Here is a 10,123-nt window from a genome sequence, read left to right on the forward strand (position 1 = left end):
ACAAGTGATTTTTAATCATTAAGGAAAGGATAATTGTGCTTAAACGTTATATCTAACGAAAGACTAAAGCATTGACTAAGGGGGAGAAACATATCATATGATGATTGTAGTTATTTGGACTACAAAAGGTAACAAAGATGTGCGGATTGAAAATCTACTTATCTTACCTTTAGGGGGAGTATTAGCTTTGTTATTTAAATGTCAACATCGGCATTTATGGTTTGAATATATGCAGGTTATTGTGCTGTTGAAACTTGGAATCAAGCGTATGCATAATGAATTTTTGTAATTTGTTTATACATATGATTGTAAGAGTTTTGTCACTTGTCACTAAAATTGACAAATGGGGAGAGTATTAGAGCTCGGTTGAACCCACCAAGCGTTGGTATGTCAATTTTGGTTGTCATATTTTAGTGAATCAGAACTCAATTAAAGAGTCGCTTGATTATGTACTAGAGACAACTTCGTATAGGTTAGACTAGAAAGATTAGGATTATGAGACATACAAGTATTACTCGAAGACTTGAAGAATGTGAATAATTAACAAGCTACATCGACGACATCATCCTTCCTCTTGAGGTTAGTACTATTGTGACTTGAACTGCTTCATTCCAAACGTATCTTTCAAGTCGTGCTATAACATAACTGTGATGCTGCTAATGATTATACTCTAGTAGACATAGTGTGATGGAATTAGAATACGAAGTATAATGTTATTGTGATTATGTGTATGGGTATGGGTGAAGATTTCGTCCTAGGAAACAATGTTTACATTCGTTTAAATGAAGTACATTCATGGACTTGTTTTATGAATCGAAAGGGAAATCGCTAGGCTTATTAGTATTGTTATTCATTGCATATCTTTGCATTACCAATATATGTGAGTCAGTAGAACCGATCATAACTTGTTATGTATCTTGGTAAAACTAGTCACAATGCCTGACTTATGTTATGACTTTTACTAGTGCAACCGATCCTAAGTAATCACCTAAGATGGTATGATCGATATTTGTAATTGGTGTGACCGATCACAAAAGTAATGTGTAATCGATCCTTGTAATTGGTGTAACCGATCCTGGTAATTGGTATAACCAATCACAAGCAATACCATGAGCATATGGTAACCGATCCTAGTGAGAGGTGTAGCCGATCCTAGTGATTGGTGTAACCGATCCTAGTAAGAGCTGTAACCGATCCTAGTGATTGGTGTAACCGATCCTAGTGAGAGGTGTACTCGGTTATAACACAAAAACTTAACCAAAAATTAACTTTTCGGATTTCCTAGAGTTCTTAGAGATACCGAAAAATATTTTTGGTTAATGTGAAAATATAAAGATCTAGACATACTTTGAACATGTGCAGTAATTCTTATCTTTTATTGTTCAAAGATATTCCTTAATAACTCAAGGAGATCCCAGACCGAAATAAGTTGAGAATCGTTTAATTAAGGTTGTTAATGTTATATGCTTTTAATTACCAGCAATTAAAATGCATATCTCTGGAAAATAAAAATTGGCAATGTGCATTTACTAATTGGAGATTTTCTAGTAGGATTTCGGTTAATTTTGGACGGAGCATTTTTAGGAATTATGAAAACCGATTTGGGAATTAATTGCATATCTTAAGAATATTCAGTTTTGGAAATTCCTTGGTGTCCAAACTTCCTTGGTCTATAAATACCCAAGTTTGTATTTCGAGCAAACTATCCTAAGAGCCAGCAAAACTACCTTGTTGTGTTGTTACTGGTGGATCCGTCTATTCGCAGAGGAAAGTACCTTAATTAGGCGAAATCAACTACGACCGCTCGTTTAAAGACTTTTGTGGGATCAAGAAGCTCTACGAGTACCGTTGGTGAGAAACTAGATAATTGAAGTATTATTAGTTTTCCATTTGATTTGATTGACTAACGGTTGTTGAACTTTGATTTCACCTAATTTGTTTATTCTTGAGAATCTTATTTTCTGATATAAGATTCACTCAAACTAGATCGAAGTGTCGACGGGATCTTTAGAACCGTATGTAGATCTAAAGACGTCTTGTGATAATCCATTGTTAACAGACTCTGTTATATGCGTGATTGATCACAAGAGATTCAAGTTGTGGTGTGCAGGTGTTTATTGAAGATTTAAGAAGATTTGAAGACAAAGAAGAATCGGCTGGGATCCAACTATAATCGGTTTTATTAGAGCATAGCTCGGTCGACCTCGCATGCGTTGCTATCTCAAGCATGTTTGTCAATGTTAGTGATCAAAACTATGAGTCTTCATTTCTAGCCTACATAGCTAAGTCTCGGACTAGGATAAAAAAGTGTAGTTGAGCTCAAGGACTTCATGGCGATTCATCATACAACAACGAAGATCTACTCAAGGAACTGTGGAACTTCATCAACAAAAAGGTATGTGGAGACTTGAACTTATCTATCACTCAAAAGTCTATCTCTTCTATCTCCTACTTCTTATGAGACAAAAGTCGTATGATATATAGACTGGATCATACACATTTGATATTTCGAGCTGAGTATATCTCGCCTATCTATATCTCAAAATCATGTGTTGGTAAAGCGTTTCGCTTTGATCAAGTTTATCTAGTGACGAAAGTCATGAAAAGTTTCAATTACTTTGAGAATTGCTCTGACGCGAAACGGTCTGTGAAAGACGACTATATAACGTCCTCTGAGAATGTCTCAATGATTGGAATGAGAGTTTAGATTACATAACCATGTATTCCTTAATCCTAAGTTTTTGAACTTTGTTGATTGAGAGAAACCGGAGGAATTGGCTTTGCCAAGTCCGCGAACCCAGTCCGCGAACTGACGGAAGTTCTTGTACCGAGAATTTTTGCTGGGATTTTCCAAAAAATCGTTTGCGTGTAAGTCCGCGAACCTAGTACGCGAACTGGCGAAAGTCTCTGCTGAGATTTTCTGCTGAGTTTGGAAAACTCCACCCGTTGTCTTAAGTCCGCGAACTTGTTTGTGAGATTAAGAGGTTATGATCTAAATATGTGCTCTTAACATGAAACTTAAATTACTAAGGCATGCTTTATGCAAACCGTGGCTATAAAGTTCATGAGACGATTCAATCAAATCGAATCATCTTTGTTTCAATTGTGTCTTGTGTAGTTACATAAGATCTCATAGCAATTGGACAACTCTTTAACTAGTTCATTTGAGTCAATTGAACTAGTTATGGTGAACAAGAACAAGGTTAATATGAAATGTTCATATGGTTAACCTTTTGGGTTACTATGTTGAACGAACATACACGTACACGTTTGGGCATGGTTTTCACAAACCCAGTAAACGTCTACCCAAGTGTGTGTGACAAGCTAAGTTTTCGATCTAACGGTTGAGAAATATTAGCTTGAATCTAAATCAGGTTTTCATCTAACGGTGAATATGGATTGCTTTGTAACTAAGGAAAAACCATGATTTGAAGACTATATAAAGGAAACATCTAGCATTGTGCAAAACTAATCCCCACACGTCTGTGTCATACTAGTGTTCTCGCTATAGTCGATTTTCCTTTAACCTTTGGTTTTCTTCTCTAAAACCAGGTTAACGACTTAAAGACTTCATTGGGATTGTGAAGCCAGACCGATACTACTTTTATCGTAGTTGTGTGATCTGATCTTGCATCTTCTATCGTACGAGTACAATCTTTGATTGGATTGAGATCGTGAGAGTTCTCCGATAGGCAAGATAAAGAATTCACAAACATCTTCGTCTCACAGTTTGTGATTCCTCGACAAACCGCCTGTGTAGTCAGGAAGGATTGTAGAGAGGTGATTGATTAATCTAGGCTGTTCTTCGGGAATATAAGACCAGATTATCGATTGATTCCTGTTCACCTTGATTTCATATATTAAGACGGAACAAAACCTAGGGTTTATCTGTGGGAGGCAAATTTATCCTTTGATATACTTTTCTGTGTGAGACAGATTTGTTTATTATCAAGTCTGCGATTTTGGGTTGCAGCAACTCTTGGTTGTGGGTGAGATCAACTAAGGGAATCAAGTGCGCAGTATCCTGCTGGGATCAGAGGCGTAGGAGTACAACTGTACCTTGGATCGGTGGGAGACTGATTGGGGTTCAACTATAGTCCAGTCCGAAGTTAGCTTGGAGTAGGCTAGTGTCTGTAGCGGCTTAATACAGCGTGTATTCAATCTGGACTAGGTCTTGGGGTTTTTCTGCATTTGCGGTTTCCTCGTTAACAAAAATTGTGGTGTCTGTGTTATTTCTTTTCCGCATTATATTTTATATAATTGAAATAATACAGGTTGTGCGTTCGTGATCATCAATTGGAAATCCAACCTTTGGTTGTTGATTGATATTGATTGATCCTTGGACATTGGTCTTCGGTACCGTCCAAGTTATTCCTTGTATTTGATAAAGACTCGTTATTGATTTTAGCTTGAGTAAAAATAAAATCAAGAGAGAGATATTAAATCCTTGAGATACTTTTATCTAGATTGAGTCTGACTATCTAGTTGATTCTCTAGAAAAGTATTTCGGAGTTAGTCCATACAGGTTGTTAAGAGAAATATTGGGTGGTGTTGTTAGACCCCCGCTTTTTCAATTGGTATCAGAGCAGGCAAACACGTTTAAGACCTAACAAGTCCGTGTTTGTAGCGATCTGACTCTATGGCCAAAGGTGTTATCTCTGTAGACGTACCACCAGTCTTCGATGTCTCAAACTACCTATGGTGGAAAGTTGCTATGCGCACATTTCTTCAGTCGCGTGACTTCCAATCATGGATCTATGTTGTGAATGGCTATGAAAATCCCGTTGTTATGGAAAGAGATGCATTTGTACCTAAAGATTTTTCTATTATGATGCTACCGAGTTAATTGCTGCAAGGCAAAACTCCGAAGGGTTGAACGCCATCTTGCATGTTATTACCCCAAATCTTCGACATCATGTGGCCTCATGCACCACATCTAAAGAAGCTTGGGATACTTTGGAAAGCGTATTTGAAGGTAACCCCAGTGAAAAGGAAGCTAGGCTTCAAAACCTTAATTCCGAATGGGAAGACCTTTATATGGCAGAAGAAGAATCGTTTGACAATTTTTATCACAAACTGCCTGAAATTGTTAATGCATCATGTGCATTGGGTAAGACCATTCCTGAAAAGGAAATTTTGATGAAAATCCTCCGATTCCTGCCATCCAGATACGAATCCAAAAGACATGCCATCGTTGAGGGAAATAACCTTAATACTCTTTCGCGAAACACACTTGTCGGAAAACTTAGGATTTTCGATCGCGAATACATGTCAAGAAATGACCATCAATTGTGTAGCAATCATGTCACTTCTCCTGATTGTAAGACCTGTCGCCCTAAATTGACAAACGAGAAAAGTGAGAATTGTTTTATTTCTACGGTGTCTCTGTTTATACAAAAACTTAAGAAAATACTCAGACGTAGCAAAAGAAAGTCTCAAAAAGAAACTCCGTTAGTCAATGTAAAGGATAAGAATATCCAGAAAATCCGTACTAAGGAAACTGGTCTTACGTGCTATAAAAGTGGTCAAGTCACTTCGAAATATCCAGAAACGTAGGTAAGAGAGATAACTAAAGCATGGATGAATACTCCTGATTATTGTCATGAGTAAATCTATGATTGCTCTCACAGTCTTTTTGCTGAAAATCATTCTCATGATTCATTCATGACATGTCCGTATGTGTCTCATGAGTTGGGTCAACAAACCTCTCCTGACTTTGTGTTGAACTCCAGGAGTTTCTCGGAAAAGGATCTAACAAATCTCTCTGTTCATTTGAGTTTATCTAAGGATCATCTTGGCACGATAAATCAAAAACAGTCCTGCCTGGCTAACCGTTGTATGCTGAAAAAGAAAAGGAAGTCTACCTATCATCAAACGATGTTTTCAAAAACGGTGCAGGATTTGCAAAGATCTGTAGTCAAGTTTTTTAAAACTGTGATTACAATGGATAGGAAAGTTCGTCATAACTCTCCTTTGAATAAGCAGAAACCTAGTGGAATGGATGGTTTCTCTCTTTGCAAAGATTATCCCAGTCCATCCTTAGATTGGAGGCCTTATACTCAGTAATTTTGTTGAAAAATGATTCTTTTGTTCTCTTCCTCTTATACAAGAATCATGATATACAAGAGGAATGTAATATAATCTTGTTATTTTCTGTTTGTGCTTTTACCAGGTCTTGTTCGTGAACGGATTCAGCTTTTTGGATAACCAACTTCTATTAGGGTTTGGTAAAAAGGGTGTTTCTGGGAATTCTACACCTGTATTTCTTTTTAAAGCTCTACCTCTTCAGCACTCTCATTTCATCTTCTCTATCATGTCATCCTCTAGTCTTTCAAGTAAAGAAAGTGATGTATGGACGGTTCTATTTCCTTCGAAGAAGATTCGTTTCGATTCTTCTGACAATGAGATGTGCTATGACAAACATGTCTCTTCTTCTGATGAGAACCCTTCTATCTCTCAGTTTGATAAGCTCTGTTCAACCATGAATCTCGTCTTGGAACAAGTTCGTGCTCTGAAAAATGAACTTGAAGTTTCTTCCAAAAGACTTGAGGAGAAAATGGATAGTCTTGAATCAAGGATTGACCTAATCGAAGATGAGCTTGAAGAATATAGGGAATACGAGAAGAATATTCAAGGTAAGTGAAATGATTTTTAAGAAGTGTAGATACCTAGTAAGTCTTCTTTTGATTTCGTTGGAAGAATAACTAGTACTCTCAATAGCGATGAATGTGACTACAAATAGCTATTTTTGTTTTCATCTTCTTATGTTATTTTTTAGGTTTATTGGTTTTTAAATTCTAAAAATATTTGGAGGATGATGTTATTGCAGTATTGATCGTTATGATTTTGTGAGATTGCAATTTGATTATGGGATGTATTGTTTGCATTCGTAAACTTGAAGGTCCCATATTGTGTCAAAAGTAAAGTCGTTCATAAATTGATATTCGTATTGATAAAAGGACGAATGGACTTTTGACAATTACAAAGGTTATGCCTATGCAATCATGTATTTGATGGAAAATAGGATAAAATCTTTTGTTTGACAAGGATAAAGTCTATTATGTCGTTATGATGGAAAATAGAATAGATCCTTGTATGTTATCCACGATATTGATCTTCTTTGTTCCATTTTGTTATGTTTTACCGTGAAGGCTCCATTGTGTGTCTTATGTTGAGCACGATACAACTAAGTCGATTGTTCTTATTGTCTTTGTTGGTTGTTCCATAAGATGCCATATGTTGAGCATTATGAACTAAATTAATCATCTTGGTTGGTTATTTAGTTATTTGTTCCGAAAGTCTTCTTTTGTCGAGCAAATCCTTTGACAATTAAATTGATTACTTTTGTGATTATTTTGGTTGTTTGTATTTCAATTAGATTAATTATAAGTTCTCTTATAATTAGTCTAGTTGAGTTTTCGTATATTCCACAAGTTCTTGTGTTGAGTATATGAACGGCTATACAAATCATGTTCTATTGGTTAATGTAGTCGTATATTCCGTAAGGTTTTTCCTTATGTTGAGTATGTGAACGATTAAGTTAGTCTTCTCCGTATGATTACCTTAGTCTTATCTCCGTGAGTTTTCTTATGTTGAGCACCTTCAATTAAATTGACCACTTTTTGTGGTTTGATTTAGTTGCGTATTCCAATTAAGTTAATCATGGGTTTTCTTGTGATTAATTTGGTAGAGTTTTGGATATAGAAAATCATTTCTATGGTTTTTGGTATCCAATTTAAAAATCCTTCTTTTCTTTCGAAATTAAGGTCGCTCTTGTTGTTCTTTCGGGAATGATATCAAATGGGGGAGAGTTCTTTTGAACTTGTGCTTAATGGTAATATCTTGCGGGGTGTGCGACTGTGGAATTTTAAAGGGGTTATCTTGTATCTTAAAACTCCTTGATGAATGCAATTAGCTTAGGCTTTATGATTGCATCTAAATTAAGTTGTTATGTATTTTTCTTTTAGTCTATGAAATATCTCTTGTGGAAATTTCATTATGATCCCGTTCTTGTACCTTTACCAATTTTATTGACAAAAAGGGGGAGAAATATTGTAGTTCACACTACAAATACATATGGTTTTTGGATCATTGTGTAAGGGGGAGTGGTTTCCATGATCGAGATGGAGTTTTGACTAAAGGGGAGTGATACATATCACCATAGTGTTATTGTTAAAGTCGTGATACAATTGGACTTTGATGTTACATAATAATACTATGACACTGTATAATAATGATCGAGAATCTCGATTTCTCTCATTGTTATAGCTATGGATCTTCAACAACGGTGATGCTAAACTTACAACCTTTGGGATCATTGGAGTACTTGGAAGGACGAAGATTTCAAGGAACGTTGAAGATTAGACTATGGAATAGTAGCCACTAAAGTTTATCTTTTTTGTATTTCATATGTATTAATAGTTTTGTCACTAAAATTGACAAAGGGGGAGATTGTTAGAGCATAGCTCGGTCGACCTCGCATGCGTTGCTATCTCAATCATGTTTGTCAATGTTAGTGATCAAAACTATGAGTCTTGATTTCTAGCCTACATAGCTAAGTCTCGGACTAGGATAGAAAAGTTTAGTTGAGCTCAAGGACTTCATGGCGATTCATCATACAACGACGAAGATCTACTCAAGGAACCGTGGAACTTCATCAACAAAAAGGTATGTGGAGACTTGAACTTATCTATCACTCAAAAGTCTATCTCTTCTATCTCCTACTTCTTATGAGACAAAAGTCGTATGCTATATAGACTGGATCATACACATTTGATATTTCGAGCCGAGTATATCTCGCCTATCTATATCTCGAAATCCTGTGTTGGTAAAGCGTTTCGCTTTGATCAAGTTTATCTTCACGTAGTGACGAAAGTCTTGAAAAGTTTCAATTACTTTGAGAATTGCACTGACGCGAAACGATATGTGAATAACGGCTATATAACGTCCTCTGAGAATGTCTCAATGATTGGAATGAGAGTTTAGATTACATAACCATGTATTCCTTAATCCGAAGTTTTCGAACTTTGTTGATTGAGAGAAACCGAAGGAATTGGCTTTTCCAAGTCCGATAACCTAGTCTGCGAACTCAGTCCGCGAACTGACGGAAGTTCTTATACCGAGAATTTCTGCTTGGATTTTCCAAAAACTCGTTTGCGTGTAAGTTCGCGAACTTGCGAAAGTCTCTTTGCCGAGATTTTCTGCTGAGTTGGGAAAACTCCACCGGTTGTCTTAAGTCCGCGAACTTGTTTGTGAGCTTAAGAGGTTATGATCTAAAGATGTGCTCCGAACATGAAACTTAAATTATTAAGGAATGCTTTATGAAAACCTTGGCTGTAAAGTTCATGAGCCGATTCAATGGAATCGAATCATCTTTGTTTCAATTGTGTCTTGGGTATTTACATAAGATCTCATAGAAATTGAACAACTCTTTAACTAGTTTATTTGAGTCAATTAAACTAGTTATGGTGAAGAAGAACAAGGTTAATATGAAATGCTCATATGGTTAACCTTTTGGGTTACTATGTTGAACCAACACACACGTACACGTTTGGGCATGGTTTTCACAAACCCAGTAAACGTCTACCCAAGTGTGTGTCACAAGCTAAGTTTTAGATCTAACGGTTGAGAAATATTAGCTTGAATCTAAATCAAGTTTTCATCTAACGGTGAATATGGATTGCTTTGTAACTAAGGCAAAACCCTGATTTGAAGACTATATAAAGGAGACCTCTAGCATTGTGCAAAATTAATCCCCATACGTCTGTGTGATACTAGTGCGCTCGCTAGATTCGATTCTCCATTAGCCTTTGTTTTTTTTCTCTAAAACCAGGTTAACGACTTAAAGACTTCATTGGGATTGTGAAGCCAGACAGATACTACTTTTATCGTAGTTGTGTGATCTGATCTTGCATCTTCTATCGTACGAGTACAATCTTTGATTGGCTTGAGATCGTGAGAGTTCTCCGATAGGCAAGATAAAGAAGTCACAAACATCTTCGTCTCACTGTTAGTGATTCCTCGACAAACAGCTTGTGTAGTCAGGAAGGATTGTAGAGAGGTGATTTATTAATCCAGGTTGTTCTTCGGGAATATAAGACCGGATTATCAATTGGTTCCTGTT

This window comes from Papaver somniferum, chromosome 7 (genome assembly GCF_003573695.1).
Source record: "Papaver somniferum cultivar HN1 chromosome 7, ASM357369v1, whole genome shotgun sequence".
Lineage (NCBI taxonomy): Eukaryota > Viridiplantae > Streptophyta > Magnoliopsida > Ranunculales > Papaveraceae > Papaver > Papaver somniferum.